This window comes from Ascaphus truei, chromosome 7 (genome assembly GCF_040206685.1).
Source record: "Ascaphus truei isolate aAscTru1 chromosome 7, aAscTru1.hap1, whole genome shotgun sequence".
In the NCBI taxonomy this organism is placed as follows: Eukaryota; Metazoa; Chordata; class Amphibia; order Anura; family Ascaphidae; genus Ascaphus; species Ascaphus truei.
Window position 1 is genome coordinate 25987440 of NC_134489.1, and position 15676 is coordinate 26003115.

The following is a 15676-nucleotide window of genomic DNA, read 5'->3' on the forward strand; positions in this document are numbered from 1 at the left end:
AGAGGGATTACCGTAGAACCCAGTTACATGATGGGTGAAAGATCAGTGGTGGTCCATATGTACAACCCGTATGTACAGACGGCGGATATTATCCTTTTCTTAAGAAGGTACTGCACGGCGGTTAAAGGAGGGGTGGAAATGAAGAACTCCTATAATATGTACAATGGGAAAAGGCGCTTTTGGGTGCATTTTAAGCCGGACCTTTCCAGTACGGGGGGAGTGTTACACCCGCCATCGAGTTTCAGCATTGGTGGCAACAGGGGGTTTCTTTTTTACCCGGGACAACCCACCTACTGTAGAAACTGTTCTCAGTACGGACACACTAAGGACGAATGTGAAAAAACGGGGATAGTGTGCCGGAATTGCGGGGAGGAGGGGCACACAGCAGCACACTGTAGCGTCCCGAAGAAGTGTGATCTGTGTGGAGAAAGTGGACATTTATACCGCCAGTGTTCAAAAAGGAGGTCCTACGCCCAGACGACCAGAGGTGGGTTTGAAACTGGGCAGGAAAGAAGAGAGAAAGAAGCCCAGGAAAAAAGAGAGGAAGATATTTTCTTGGACTCTGTGGCTCAAAGTTTTGGTGGGGAAAAGAAGGAAGGAGGAGATTTTGTTCAGGCTGTGGATAAGGGTGGGGAAGCAGGGTCTGTAAGTACGCCTGCCCCAAGCTGGGGGGAAAGTATGGATTTTCATGACACACAAGGGGGGGAGGGGAAGTCTGGTGAAGAACAGGAGGAGGGAATGGAGGTCACAGTGGGGGAAAAGAAGCCCCAAAAGCGTAAAAGTCAACAGGAAGCAGACAGTATGGAAGGGAAGGAAGGCAAAGAGGGAGAAAAGAGAGAGGAGCCTAGAGAGAAAGTGGAGAGGGTTGTGAAGATAGGGAGGGAACAGATAGGAGAAATACCACGTGGGAGTGCTTTAGAAGAAAAAATAGGAGAGTTCCAGAGGGCAGTAGGGGAGGTAGATTTCTGGGTAGGAGTTTTTAGGAAGCAACATAGAGGAAGTACAGATCAGCAAATTATAAAGAGATTAGACGAAGTAATGCACCAAAGAAAAAACATCACTAAAGAGGAATATGAGGAAATGAAAAAAGAGAATAGACATTTGGTGGAGGTGAAAGAGGGCAGAGCAGTCCTCAAGGAAAGAGAGGAGGAAAGGGAGTTTTCTGGAGAACTGGAGGATATTAGTGAGGAGGAGGATAGTAGTGAGGAAGAGGAAGTAAAAGATCTGGGAAGGCCCCGTAAGGTGACCCTTGTAAGCCTGACAGAGGTGACAGTGGTGGAGGAGACCCCGGAAAGTATTATACAAGACGAAAGGGAGAAAGAGGAGAGTGAGTTTAAGGGAGACCCGGGTGTTGTGGAAACACAAACTCAGGGAATAACACCTACAAGGGCTGGGAGTAGTGGCAGTGACTGGGGAGAGATCTCCTCATCCGAAAGTGAAAGAAGTGGAGAGCAAAAGGAGGTTAAGGGACACCTAAATAAAGAGAAAAAAGCGGGGGAGACAACAAGTATGCCAAAACGGAAAGTGGGAGGGACAAGTAGGAGTGAAAGTGAAGGAGGAGTAGCATCAACGGCAGAGAGATCAGAAAGTGAAGGAAGTGGAGTGCAAGAAAAGGGTGATGATTCTATAGGTAGTTGTTCAAAACAGGAGACAGTAAAGGGAACTAAGGGAAAAGTTAGTCCAAAGATGTTAGAACAGAAGAAAATAGTAGGAATATGTAATCAGATAGTTGTGGAGAAAAAGAAAGTAGTCTCTAGTGGAGTGAGTGGGGAAAAAGTAGAGGAAACGTTAAGACAAAAAGCTCTAAAGGATAAAGTGACGGAGGTTACAGAAAAAGTAGGGAAGGGGGAAGGTGAGGGTTGGCTGAAATTTTGGAAAGAGATCAACCCAACCGCAAATATAGAGCAGTTAATAGACTTATTAGAGTCAATAATAGTAATGAGAGCAGAGAGGACAGAGGAAGGTTTTAAAAGTTACGCACGGCAATATGCGCATGTAATGAGAATAGAGAGGAGGGAACAGAGACGTAGTACAAAAATCATAAGATAGAATAGTAAAGATAGGATAGAAGGACGGGCAGTGCGGAATTTTTTTGAATATGTTGTTATTTAAGTTGTTGGCGCTGGAAAATATGTGAATATGTGTTTTTTTGTTATTGATTTGGTATTTTTTTTGAAATGTTGTATTTTATGCGCAAGTAAATAAAAACTTTAAAAACAAAAAAAATCTGTTCTTATCAGTTTAATATCTGATACGTCCCCTATCTGGGGACCATATATTAAATGGATTTTTAGAACAGGGAGATGGAAGAAGAGCTTGCTCTGTCCACTCCACGCATTGACCTGGTATTGCAGTACCTCCAGGACCGGTGCACTTCCCTTTGGGGATATTTGGCTTGTATCAAAAAATAGAAACAAATGACTGTCTGACAGAAAAAAAACAAACATGCATTTTTGGCTCTTTCTTTTGCAAAGAAAGAAGAAGATGAAATGACGACAAAATAAAGCCTCCTTCTTTTTGCTGTGTCTTGTTTGCTCTTTTGCGTGGCTTCTTACTTTCTTTTCTTTTCAGCTCCTCCTCGCATGGAGCAGGAGTGCCGCCTGCTGCCTAGCCTAATTCAGTCCGAACGAGCAGATGCCTAAGAAACTCCTGTTGAAGCTGTATCCAAATAGCCTGCATAGCAAACACTGCAGCAGCAAGCAGCAAGCAGCAAGCAGCAAATGCCTTGACTTGCTGGCTTCTTGTCACAATGGCTGGCTGGCTGAAATGACCTGAACTGAAAAGCCCAGCCACTGGCTGCTTGCATGCTTGCTGCCTGAGTTTCATGGCAGCCCGGACGAGTCGGCTAGCAGAGAAAAAGTGGGCGGTTCCTATGCAAATAAGCAGACGAAGCCTGGTGCCGGAAAAAGAACTGGAAGCATGTGCCTTTTTGGCTGTTTGCTGGCCATGCGGGCCCCCCAGCAGTGTGTGCGGCTGCTTTTCTTTACTCCATAGAAAGTCTTTGGCTTTTGCATCCGTCGTCGTCGTCGCCGCCGCTGCTGCATAGACTCCCCGGGGCTGTGTCGGGAGGAGCGGAGGGACTGGAGGCAGGCCTGCTGGGGGAGGAGGCGAGCGGGCAGCCAGCGGCTCCCTCTGCCCTTCTCCCTAAAGCGTAGCGCCCCTGGCCGTCGGGCGGCGCTCAGGCGGGGGCCCATTTCTGGTTATCGCTTCTCGGCCTTTTGGCTAAGATCAAGTGTAGTATCTGTTCTTATCAGTTTAATATCTGATACGTCCCCTATCTGGGGACCATATATTAAATGGATTTTTAGAACAGGGAGATGGAAGAAGAGCTTGCTCTGTCCACTCCACGCATTGACCTGGTATTGCAGTACCTCCAGGACCGGTGCACTTCCCTTTGGGGATATTTGGCTTGTATCAAAAAATAGAAACAAATGACTGTCTGACAGAAAAAAAACAAACATGCATTTTTGGCTCTTTCTTTTGCAAAGAAAGAAGAAGATGAAATGACGACAAAATAAAGCCTCCTTCTTTTTGCTGTGTCTTGTTTGCTCTTTTGCGTGGCTTCTTACTTTCTTTTCTTTTCAGCTCCTCCTCGCATGGAGCAGGAGTGCCGCCTGCTGCCTAGCCTAATTCAGTCCGAACGAGCAGATGCCTAAGAAACTCCTGTTGAAGCTGTATCCAAATAGCCTGCATAGCAAACACTGCAGCAGCAAGCAGCAAGCAGCAAGCAGCAAATGCCTTGACTTGCTGGCTTCTTGTCACAATGGCTGGCTGGCTGAAATGACCTGAACTGAAAAGCCCAGCCACTGGCTGCTTGCATGCTTGCTGCCTGAGTTTCATGGCAGCCCGGACGAGTCGGCTAGCAGAGAAAAAGTGGGCGGTTCCTATGCAAATAAGCAGACGAAGCCTGGTGCCGGAAAAAGAACTGGAAGCATGTGCCTTTTTGGCTGTTTGCTGGCCATGCGGGCCCCCCAGCAGTGTGTGCGGCTGCTTTTCTTTACTCCATAGAAAGTCTTTGGCTTTTGCATCCGTCGTCGTCGTCGCCGCCGCTGCTGCATAGACTCCCCGGGGCTGTGTCGGGAGGAGCGGAGGGACTGGAGGCAGGCCTGCTGGGGGAGGAGGCGAGCGGGCAGCCAGCGGCTCCCTCTGCCCTTCTCCCTAAAGCGTAGCGCCCCTGGCCGTCGGGCGGCGCTCAGGCGGGGGCCCATTTCTGGTTATCGCTTCTCGGCCTTTTGGCTAAGATCAAGTGTAGTATCTGTTCTTATCAGTTTAATATCTGATACGTCCCCTATCTGGGGACCATATATTAAATGGATTTTTAGAACAGGGAGATGGAAGAAGAGCTTGCTCTGTCCACTCCACGCATTGACCTGGTATTGCAGTACCTCCAGGACCGGTGCACTTCCCTTTGGGGATATTTGGCTTGTATCAAAAAATAGAAACAAATGACTGTCTGACAGAAAAAAAACAAACATGCATTTTTGGCTCTTTCTTTTGCAAAGAAAGAAGAAGATGAAATGACGACAAAATAAAGCCTCCTTCTTTTTGCTGTGTCTTGTTTGCTCTTTTGCGTGGCTTCTTACTTTCTTTTCTTTTCAGCTCCTCCTCGCATGGAGCAGGAGTGCCGCCTGCTGCCTAGCCTAATTCAGTCCGAACGAGCAGATGCCTAAGAAACTCCTGTTGAAGCTGTATCCAAATAGCCTGCATAGCAAACACTGCAGCAGCAAGCAGCAAGCAGCAAGCAGCAAATGCCTTGACTTGCTGGCTTCTTGTCACAATGGCTGGCTGGCTGAAATGACCTGAACTGAAAAGCCCAGCCACTGGCTGCTTGCATGCTTGCTGCCTGAGTTTCATGGCAGCCCGGACGAGTCGGCTAGCAGAGAAAAAGTGGGCGGTTCCTATGCAAATAAGCAGACGAAGCCTGGTGCCGGAAAAAGAACTGGAAGCATGTGCCTTTTTGGCTGTTTGCTGGCCATGCGGGCCCCCCAGCAGTGTGTGCGGCTGCTTTTCTTTACTCCATAGAAAGTCTTTGGCTTTTGCATCCGTCGTCGTCGTCGCCGCCGCTGCTGCATAGACTCCCCGGGGCTGTGTCGGGAGGAGCGGAGGGACTGGAGGCAGGCCTGCTGGGGGAGGAGGCGAGCGGGCAGCCAGCGGCTCCCTCTGCCCTTCTCCCTAAAGCGTAGCGCCCCTGGCCGTCGGGCGGCGCTCAGGCGGGGGCCCATTTCTGGTTATCGCTTCTCGGCCTTTTGGCTAAGATCAAGTGTAGTATCTGTTCTTATCAGTTTAATATCTGATACGTCCCCTATCTGGGGACCATATATTAAATGGATTTTTAGAACAGGGAGATGGAAGAAGAGCTTGCTCTGTCCACTCCACGCATTGACCTGGTATTGCAGTACCTCCAGGACCGGTGCACTTCCCTTTGGGGATATTTGGCTTGTATCAAAAAATAGAAACAAATGACTGTCTGACAGAAAAAAAACAAACATGCATTTTTGGCTCTTTCTTTTGCAAAGAAAGAAGAAGATGAAATGACGACAAAATAAAGCCTCCTTCTTTTTGCTGTGTCTTGTTTGCTCTTTTGCGTGGCTTCTTACTTTCTTTTCTTTTCAGCTCCTCCTCGCATGGAGCAGGAGTGCCGCCTGCTGCCTAGCCTAATTCAGTCCGAACGAGCAGATGCCTAAGAAACTCCTGTTGAAGCTGTATCCAAATAGCCTGCATAGCAAACACTGCAGCAGCAAGCAGCAAGCAGCAAGCAGCAAATGCCTTGACTTGCTGGCTTCTTGTCACAATGGCTGGCTGGCTGAAATGACCTGAACTGAAAAGCCCAGCCACTGGCTGCTTGCATGCTTGCTGCCTGAGTTTCATGGCAGCCCGGACGAGTCGGCTAGCAGAGAAAAAGTGGGCGGTTCCTATGCAAATAAGCAGACGAAGCCTGGTGCCGGAAAAAGAACTGGAAGCATGTGCCTTTTTGGCTGTTTGCTGGCCATGCGGGCCCCCCAGCAGTGTGTGCGGCTGCTTTTCTTTACTCCATAGAAAGTCTTTGGCTTTTGCATCCGTCGTCGTCGTCGCCGCCGCTGCTGCATAGACTCCCCGGGGCTGTGTCGGGAGGAGCGGAGGGACTGGAGGCAGGCCTGCTGGGGGAGGAGGCGAGCGGGCAGCCAGCGGCTCCCTCTGCCCTTCTCCCTAAAGCGTAGCGCCCCTGGCCGTCGGGCGGCGCTCAGGCGGGGGCCCATTTCTGGTTATCGCTTCTCGGCCTTTTGGCTAAGATCAAGTGTAGTATCTGTTCTTATCAGTTTAATATCTGATACGTCCCCTATCTGGGGACCATATATTAAATGGATTTTTAGAACAGGGAGATGGAAGAAGAGCTTGCTCTGTCCACTCCACGCATTGACCTGGTATTGCAGTACCTCCAGGACCGGTGCACTTCCCTTTGGGGATATTTGGCTTGTATCAAAAAATAGAAACAAATGACTGTCTGACAGAAAAAAAACAAACATGCATTTTTGGCTCTTTCTTTTGCAAAGAAAGAAGAAGATGAAATGACGACAAAATAAAGCCTCCTTCTTTTTGCTGTGTCTTGTTTGCTCTTTTGCGTGGCTTCTTACTTTCTTTTCTTTTCAGCTCCTCCTCGCATGGAGCAGGAGTGCCGCCTGCTGCCTAGCCTAATTCAGTCCGAACGAGCAGATGCCTAAGAAACTCCTGTTGAAGCTGTATCCAAATAGCCTGCATAGCAAACACTGCAGCAGCAAGCAGCAAGCAGCAAGCAGCAAATGCCTTGACTTGCTGGCTTCTTGTCACAATGGCTGGCTGGCTGAAATGACCTGAACTGAAAAGCCCAGCCACTGGCTGCTTGCATGCTTGCTGCCTGAGTTTCATGGCAGCCCGGACGAGTCGGCTAGCAGAGAAAAAGTGGGCGGTTCCTATGCAAATAAGCAGACGAAGCCTGGTGCCGGAAAAAGAACTGGAAGCATGTGCCTTTTTGGCTGTTTGCTGGCCATGCGGGCCCCCCAGCAGTGTGTGCGGCTGCTTTTCTTTACTCCATAGAAAGTCTTTGGCTTTTGCATCCGTCGTCGTCGTCGCCGCCGCTGCTGCATAGACTCCCCGGGGCTGTGTCGGGAGGAGCGGAGGGACTGGAGGCAGGCCTGCTGGGGGAGGAGGCGAGCGGGCAGCCAGCGGCTCCCTCTGCCCTTCTCCCTAAAGCGTAGCGCCCCTGGCCGTCGGGCGGCGCTCAGGCGGGGGCCCATTTCTGGTTATCGCTTCTCGGCCTTTTGGCTAAGATCAAGTGTAGTATCTGTTCTTATCAGTTTAATATCTGATACGTCCCCTATCTGGGGACCATATATTAAATGGATTTTTAGAACAGGGAGATGGAAGAAGAGCTTGCTCTGTCCACTCCACGCATTGACCTGGTATTGCAGTACCTCCAGGACCGGTGCACTTCCCTTTGGGGATATTTGGCTTGTATCAAAAAATAGAAACAAATGACTGTCTGACAGAAAAAAAACAAACATGCATTTTTGGCTCTTTCTTTTGCAAAGAAAGAAGAAGATGAAATGACGACAAAATAAAGCCTCCTTCTTTTTGCTGTGTCTTGTTTGCTCTTTTGCGTGGCTTCTTACTTTCTTTTCTTTTCAGCTCCTCCTCGCATGGAGCAGGAGTGCCGCCTGCTGCCTAGCCTAATTCAGTCCGAACGAGCAGATGCCTAAGAAACTCCTGTTGAAGCTGTATCCAAATAGCCTGCATAGCAAACACTGCAGCAGCAAGCAGCAAGCAGCAAGCAGCAAATGCCTTGACTTGCTGGCTTCTTGTCACAATGGCTGGCTGGCTGAAATGACCTGAACTGAAAAGCCCAGCCACTGGCTGCTTGCATGCTTGCTGCCTGAGTTTCATGGCAGCCCGGACGAGTCGGCTAGCAGAGAAAAAGTGGGCGGTTCCTATGCAAATAAGCAGACGAAGCCTGGTGCCGGAAAAAGAACTGGAAGCATGTGCCTTTTTGGCTGTTTGCTGGCCATGCGGGCCCCCCAGCAGTGTGTGCGGCTGCTTTTCTTTACTCCATAGAAAGTCTTTGGCTTTTGCATCCGTCGTCGTCGTCGCCGCCGCTGCTGCATAGACTCCCCGGGGCTGTGTCGGGAGGAGCGGAGGGACTGGAGGCAGGCCTGCTGGGGGAGGAGGCGAGCGGGCAGCCAGCGGCTCCCTCTGCCCTTCTCCCTAAAGCGTAGCGCCCCTGGCCGTCGGGCGGCGCTCAGGCGGGGGCCCATTTCTGGTTATCGCTTCTCGGCCTTTTGGCTAAGATCAAGTGTAGGGTCTGTCCTGTGAAGGATGGCCCTAATTGCATCACTTGGTCTGGTCATGGGCTGAGGCAGCGGATGCAAAGTAGCCCGGGCTTTTTAATCTTGCACCCCAGGCTTGGATCACCTGGGGAGCATCACTTGCTGCACTGTGGATGGCTGTTTGGGCGGCGGCCTCCACTTACGAGCACTTGATCAGCACAGATTTTTTTGCACCGTCCCCTATTTTTCCCGCACTTTGGCCCCCCTTATTGCCTTCCGCTGAGGGGACAAGCCAATTATTTTTGTCACCGCCTGGCCTTGCAAAGGGCCAGGCGTGCACTCGTGCACACCCTTTTTGTGTTGTACGTTTGAGCACCTCCTGCACTGCATTGCACAGAGCACCGGAGCACTCGCACCATGAATTTGTTTGTTTGGTGTTGGGTTAACGTCACCCCTTTCTTCGGAGAGTAAAGACTGTAGTGCTGGCTAGTGAACGCCAATCCCTCGGGAGAAGATCACGGTGGGTTAGTAGGCGTCAGCCGAACACCCTAAAGACTTGGACCCTCCTGCGGCGTCTGCTGCACTAGGAGGGAACAGGATGGACGTCGGATTCTTCGGATGACGACGTCAATGTAACAACAGGAATCCAAGGCTTCGGCTGGAGAGGACTGTTTCTTGGTACGGACTGGCCTACTCTCCGGAGAAGACTTTGTCACATGTGGAGCGCACCTGGTCTCACTTGACCACGAGCACGGTTTTTGAGGTGGAATCACTTTTTTCACCACCCGGGCTACAAAAAAAAAAAAAAAAAAAAATCTGTTCTTATCAGTTTAATATCTGATACGTCCCCTATCTGGGGACCATATATTAAATGGATTTTTAGAACAGGGAGATGGAAGAAGAGCTTGCTCTGTCCACTCCACGCATTGACCTGGTATTGCAGTACCTCCAGGACCGGTGCACTTCCCTTTGGGGATATTTGGCTTGTATCAAAAAATAGAAACAAATGACTGTCTGACAGAAAAAAAACAAACATGCATTTTTGGCTCTTTCTTTTGCAAAGAAAGAAGAAGATGAAATGACGACAAAATAAAGCCTCCTTCTTTTTGCTGTGTCTTGTTTGCTCTTTTGCGTGGCTTCTTACTTTCTTTTCTTTTCAGCTCCTCCTCGCATGGAGCAGGAGTGCCGCCTGCTGCCTAGCCTAATTCAGTCCGAACGAGCAGATGCCTAAGAAACTCCTGTTGAAGCTGTATCCAAATAGCCTGCATAGCAAACACTGCAGCAGCAAGCAGCAAGCAGCAAGCAGCAAATGCCTTGACTTGCTGGCTTCTTGTCACAATGGCTGGCTGGCTGAAATGACCTGAACTGAAAAGCCCAGCCACTGGCTGCTTGCATGCTTGCTGCCTGAGTTTCATGGCAGCCCGGACGAGTCGGCTAGCAGAGAAAAAGTGGGCGGTTCCTATGCAAATAAGCAGACGAAGCCTGGTGCCGGAAAAAGAACTGGAAGCATGTGCCTTTTTGGCTGTTTGCTGGCCATGCGGGCCCCCCAGCAGTGTGTGCGGCTGCTTTTCTTTACTCCATAGAAAGTCTTTGGCTTTTGCATCCGTCGTCGTCGTCGCCGCCGCTGCTGCATAGACTCCCCGGGGCTGTGTCGGGAGGAGCGGAGGGACTGGAGGCAGGCCTGCTGGGGGAGGAGGCGAGCGGGCAGCCAGCGGCTCCCTCTGCCCTTCTCCCTAAAGCGTAGCGCCCCTGGCCGTCGGGCGGCGCTCAGGCGGGGGCCCATTTCTGGTTATCGCTTCTCGGCCTTTTGGCTAAGATCAAGTGTAGTATCTGTTCTTATCAGTTTAATATCTGATACGTCCCCTATCTGGGGACCATATATTAAATGGATTTTTAGAACAGGGAGATGGAAGAAGAGCTTGCTCTGTCCACTCCACGCATTGACCTGGTATTGCAGTACCTCCAGGACCGGTGCACTTCCCTTTGGGGATATTTGGCTTGTATCAAAAAATAGAAACAAATGACTGTCTGACAGAAAAAAAACAAACATGCATTTTTGGCTCTTTCTTTTGCAAAGAAAGAAGAAGATGAAATGACGACAAAATAAAGCCTCCTTCTTTTTGCTGTGTCTTGTTTGCTCTTTTGCGTGGCTTCTTACTTTCTTTTCTTTTCAGCTCCTCCTCGCATGGAGCAGGAGTGCCGCCTGCTGCCTAGCCTAATTCAGTCCGAACGAGCAGATGCCTAAGAAACTCCTGTTGAAGCTGTATCCAAATAGCCTGCATAGCAAACACTGCAGCAGCAAGCAGCAAGCAGCAAGCAGCAAATGCCTTGACTTGCTGGCTTCTTGTCACAATGGCTGGCTGGCTGAAATGACCTGAACTGAAAAGCCCAGCCACTGGCTGCTTGCATGCTTGCTGCCTGAGTTTCATGGCAGCCCGGACGAGTCGGCTAGCAGAGAAAAAGTGGGCGGTTCCTATGCAAATAAGCAGACGAAGCCTGGTGCCGGAAAAAGAACTGGAAGCATGTGCCTTTTTGGCTGTTTGCTGGCCATGCGGGCCCCCCAGCAGTGTGTGCGGCTGCTTTTCTTTACTCCATAGAAAGTCTTTGGCTTTTGCATCCGTCGTCGTCGTCGCCGCCGCTGCTGCATAGACTCCCCGGGGCTGTGTCGGGAGGAGCGGAGGGACTGGAGGCAGGCCTGCTGGGGGAGGAGGCGAGCGGGCAGCCAGCGGCTCCCTCTGCCCTTCTCCCTAAAGCGTAGCGCCCCTGGCCGTCGGGCGGCGCTCAGGCGGGGGCCCATTTCTGGTTATCGCTTCTCGGCCTTTTGGCTCAGATCATTGTGTCTGAGTCAGGGGCTTAGCTGGGACTGTGCCCCCTTGGCCCTGTGGCATCGGCTCCTTCGGGAGTCTTAAGCCACTTGCTGCTTTTGGGGGGGCACGCTATCCTGAGCGTTCTCGGAGGGCGATCTAAGGCGAGATGGCGACATGGACGCATCTGAAGAATACGATCCGGTTCGTGGTAGAGGAGGCGGAGAGAGGACGGGTCGAGCTGCGTTTTATCGTGGAAGATGTTATCCAGAAGATTGGGATGGATGCAGAGAGCATATACTGCCTGCAGGATTTTCCCCGGCAAGGAATTTTCGACGTGACCTTCCATCAGGAAGGAATTGCACTTTGTTGCTTTGAGAAGGTGAAGGAGATGTTGGATGACCAGAGCATGCGAGGCATAAAGATGATTCCGTGTTTCAGAATGGATGAGAGGCCGATTACCATACACATGTACAATCCGTATGTGTGTAAAGAGGACTTGGTGATGTTTCTGAAGAGATATTGTTCATCTGTAAGAGGCGGTGAGGAATTGCACAATACTTATGGGATATATAATGGGAAAAGAAGGTTTTGGGCCCGGTTTAAACCTGACCCATCAGGTGCAGGTGGAGTACTTAACCCCCCGTCGAGTTTTAGTATTGGGGGAAACCGGGGATTTTTGTTTTTCCCAGGGCAACCCCTGTACTGCAGGAACTGTTTGGAATATGGACACGTACGCGAGAACTGTAAAAAAACAGGACAGTGTTGCCGCAATTGCGGAAAGGAAGGACATTTTTCAGCCAATTGTGATGTACCCAAAAGATGTGATTTATGTGGGGAGCGAGGTCACATTGCAAGACAATGCACGAAGAAAAGAACTTATGCCCAGACGACAAAAGGAAGTGAGGAGGAAAGTGATACAGACTTGGATGGACTTATTCTAAGGGATGAGCAGATAGGGGAGGGGGAGATGGATCTGCGGGAGGGAGGAAGGGCAGAAGGAGTGGGAACCCCTAAGACTGGACAAGATGGTAAAGGGGAAGCTTGGAGCACTCAGAGTGGGAAGTGGGCGGAAAGGGTGGAGGAACAAGAGGAGAAGGAGGCACTTAATGAAAAAGTTAAGGTGTTTCAGGAGAAGGTGGGGGATGTAAAGTTGTGGATGAAAGTGATACATAAAAAGGATATGAGTGATAAGGAGGTAATAGAAGAATTAGATGACCTTATGAAACGTAGAGCGGTGATGACTGTAGAAGAGTATATAAAGTTGAGAGAAGATCAGATAAAGGCTTTGAGAGAGAAGGGATTTAGACTGGAGGGGGAAGCAATGCTGGCGGAGGAAGCTAGGAAGAAGGAAGAGGCTGAGGAAGGGGGAGATGTAGAGCCCTTAGAACAAACAGGAGAAACTTCAGAAAGTAGTGATAGTATTATTGGGGTAGAGGAGGAAATTTGTGAAATGGAATGTTCTGCTGTGGAAAGAAGAGCACAAAAGAGAAAGGAGAAAAATGAGAGAGAGGAGGATAGGGAAGTACAAGGCAACAAAGGCAGTAGTAAGATACAGAGGAAAGTAAGCGGGGCGAGTAGTAGTGAAGACGGAGCGAGAGTTCAGACAAAGCAGGATAGAAAGATGGAGATAGGAGGAAGAGATAGAGAGGAAGGGAAAAAAAGAGAAGGGATAATTTTGAGAGGATTGAGTGAAAGTGATAGTGAAGCTACAGGGGGAACCCCCCCTAAAAAAAGAGAGGAAACAACAGATAGTAGCAGTGGGGAAAAAATGATAGAGGAGAGGAAGGGAGAAGGAGGAGCAGAGGTACCAAAAACAATAGCGGAGAGAATAGAAGAGGAGTATGAGGAGCTTCACCAGAAAACTGGAGATGGAGCTTTTTGGAAATTATGGTATGGGGGAGACGAAAAAAAAGAGAAAATATTAGAAGGATTACAAGGACTTATAAAACTGACAGAGAGTAATCCGAGGAGGTATAAAGAGATAATAACGGGATATAAAAAGCAGGTGGGAATAGAAGAGGTAGGTAGTAGAGGAGGAGTAGGAAAGTAATGAGGGTAGAAGGATATATTTTTTAGAATTAAGTGAAGAAGGAAAAATTGCTTTGTGAAAAAATGACTTTTACTTTATTGTAAAACTGTTAAATGGTAAATAAAACTATTTAAAACAAAAAAAAAAATCTGTTCTTATCAGTTTAATATCTGATACGTCCCCTATCTGGGGACCATATATTAAATGGATTTTTAGAACAGGGAGATGGAAGAAGAGCTTGCTCTGTCCACTCCACGCATTGACCTGGTATTGCAGTACCTCCAGGACCGGTGCACTTCCCTTTGGGGATATTTGGCTTGTATCAAAAAATAGAAACAAATGACTGTCTGACAGAAAAAAAACAAACATGCATTTTTGGCTCTTTCTTTTGCAAAGAAAGAAGAAGATGAAATGACGACAAAATAAAGCCTCCTTCTTTTTGCTGTGTCTTGTTTGCTCTTTTGCGTGGCTTCTTACTTTCTTTTCTTTTCAGCTCCTCCTCGCATGGAGCAGGAGTGCCGCCTGCTGCCTAGCCTAATTCAGTCCGAACGAGCAGATGCCTAAGAAACTCCTGTTGAAGCTGTATCCAAATAGCCTGCATAGCAAACACTGCAGCAGCAAGCAGCAAGCAGCAAGCAGCAAATGCCTTGACTTGCTGGCTTCTTGTCACAATGGCTGGCTGGCTGAAATGACCTGAACTGAAAAGCCCAGCCACTGGCTGCTTGCATGCTTGCTGCCTGAGTTTCATGGCAGCCCGGACGAGTCGGCTAGCAGAGAAAAAGTGGGCGGTTCCTATGCAAATAAGCAGACGAAGCCTGGTGCCGGAAAAAGAACTGGAAGCATGTGCCTTTTTGGCTGTTTGCTGGCCATGCGGGCCCCCCAGCAGTGTGTGCGGCTGCTTTTCTTTACTCCATAGAAAGTCTTTGGCTTTTGCATCCGTCGTCGTCGTCGCCGCCGCTGCTGCATAGACTCCCCGGGGCTGTGTCGGGAGGAGCGGAGGGACTGGAGGCAGGCCTGCTGGGGGAGGAGGCGAGCGGGCAGCCAGCGGCTCCCTCTGCCCTTCTCCCTAAAGCGTAGCGCCCCTGGCCGTCGGGCGGCGCTCAGGCGGGGGCCCATTTCTGGTTATCGCTTCTCGGCCTTTTGGCTAAGATCAAGTGTAGTATCTGTTCTTATCAGTTTAATATCTGATACGTCCCCTATCTGGGGACCATATATTAAATGGATTTTTAGAACAGGGAGATGGAAGAAGAGCTTGCTCTGTCCACTCCACGCATTGACCTGGTATTGCAGTACCTCCAGGACCGGTGCACTTCCCTTTGGGGATATTTGGCTTGTATCAAAAAATAGAAACAAATGACTGTCTGACAGAAAAAAAACAAACATGCATTTTTGGCTCTTTCTTTTGCAAAGAAAGAAGAAGATGAAATGACGACAAAATAAAGCCTCCTTCTTTTTGCTGTGTCTTGTTTGCTCTTTTGCGTGGCTTCTTACTTTCTTTTCTTTTCAGCTCCTCCTCGCATGGAGCAGGAGTGCCGCCTGCTGCCTAGCCTAATTCAGTCCGAACGAGCAGATGCCTAAGAAACTCCTGTTGAAGCTGTATCCAAATAGCCTGCATAGCAAACACTGCAGCAGCAAGCAGCAAGCAGCAAGCAGCAAATGCCTTGACTTGCTGGCTTCTTGTCACAATGGCTGGCTGGCTGAAATGACCTGAACTGAAAAGCCCAGCCACTGGCTGCTTGCATGCTTGCTGCCTGAGTTTCATGGCAGCCCGGACGAGTCGGCTAGCAGAGAAAAAGTGGGCGGTTCCTATGCAAATAAGCAGACGAAGCCTGGTGCCGGAAAAAGAACTGGAAGCATGTGCCTTTTTGGCTGTTTGCTGGCCATGCGGGCCCCCCAGCAGTGTGTGCGGCTGCTTTTCTTTACTCCATAGAAAGTCTTTGGCTTTTGCATCCGTCGTCGTCGTCGCCGCCGCTGCTGCATAGACTCCCCGGGGCTGTGTCGGGAGGAGCGGAGGGACTGGAGGCAGGCCTGCTGGGGGAGGAGGCGAGCGGGCAGCCAGCGGCTCCCTCTGCCCTTCTCCCTAAAGCGTAGCGCCCCTGGCCGTCGGGCGGCGCTCAGGCGGGGGCCCATTTCTGGTTATCGCTTCTCGGCCTTTTGGCTAAGACCAAGTGTCTGAAACCAGAAGGCCAGCAGAGACTGTGGTCCCTTTGCCTTCCAGCATCGACCCCTTTGGGGCCTTAAGCTGGCATGCTGCCATAAGGGGACTGCGCCATCTCTTGCTATCCTAGAAGGCGACAATGGCGAATGCGTACGCTGAGGTACGCCAGAGAAACACCGTCCGTATCCAGGTCGAGGCTGATCATCGTTTGAGAGTGACACTGAAGTTCGTGATGGAACAGATTTTGAAAAGTGCGTTGAAGGTCGACTACAACCAGCTGTTTTGCGTCCAGGATTTCCCCAAACAGGGGTACTACGACATTACTTTCAACCATCCCGAGGACGCTATGAACACCTATGAGAGGAGTAAAGCTCTAAAAGAAGATGTGCGGTTCCTGGGCGTTAAG

At 49.8% G+C, this 15676-nt stretch overlaps 8 non-coding genes and 2 pseudogenes across 8 annotated transcripts; all 10 read left to right on the top strand.

Annotated features, from left to right (window-relative positions):
• The first annotated feature begins 2165 nt into the window (after positions 1-2165).
• On the top strand, positions 2166-2379 carry LOC142500794 (U2 spliceosomal RNA; annotated as a pseudogene).
• An 823-nt stretch (positions 2380-3202) lies between these two features.
• Positions 3203-3393, top strand: LOC142500586 (U2 spliceosomal RNA). The gene has a single exon (XR_012803128.1). It is a non-coding gene; the product is annotated as a U2 spliceosomal RNA (small nuclear RNA).
• An 823-nt stretch (positions 3394-4216) lies between these two features.
• LOC142500587 (U2 spliceosomal RNA) lies at positions 4217-4407 on the top strand. The gene has a single exon (XR_012803129.1). It is a non-coding gene; the product is annotated as a U2 spliceosomal RNA (small nuclear RNA).
• Positions 4408-5230: 823 nt separating this feature from the next.
• On the top strand, positions 5231-5421 carry LOC142500588 (U2 spliceosomal RNA). Its single transcript, XR_012803130.1, has one exon. It is a non-coding gene; the product is annotated as a U2 spliceosomal RNA (small nuclear RNA).
• Positions 5422-6244: 823 nt separating this feature from the next.
• On the top strand, positions 6245-6435 carry LOC142500589 (U2 spliceosomal RNA). The gene has a single exon (XR_012803131.1). It is a non-coding gene; the product is annotated as a U2 spliceosomal RNA (small nuclear RNA).
• Positions 6436-7258: 823 nt separating this feature from the next.
• Positions 7259-7449, top strand: LOC142500590 (U2 spliceosomal RNA). Its single transcript, XR_012803132.1, has one exon. It is a non-coding gene; the product is annotated as a U2 spliceosomal RNA (small nuclear RNA).
• Positions 7450-9044: 1595 nt separating this feature from the next.
• On the top strand, positions 9045-9244 carry LOC142500753 (U2 spliceosomal RNA). The gene has a single exon (XR_012803274.1). It is a non-coding gene; the product is annotated as a U2 spliceosomal RNA (small nuclear RNA).
• Positions 9245-10067: 823 nt separating this feature from the next.
• LOC142500591 (U2 spliceosomal RNA) lies at positions 10068-10258 on the top strand. Its single transcript, XR_012803133.1, has one exon. It is a non-coding gene; the product is annotated as a U2 spliceosomal RNA (small nuclear RNA).
• Positions 10259-13234: 2976 nt separating this feature from the next.
• LOC142500072 (U2 spliceosomal RNA) lies at positions 13235-13413 on the top strand (annotated as a pseudogene).
• An 823-nt stretch (positions 13414-14236) lies between these two features.
• On the top strand, positions 14237-14427 carry LOC142500593 (U2 spliceosomal RNA). The gene has a single exon (XR_012803134.1). It is a non-coding gene; the product is annotated as a U2 spliceosomal RNA (small nuclear RNA).
• The last annotated feature ends 1249 nt before the right edge of the window (positions 14428-15676 follow it).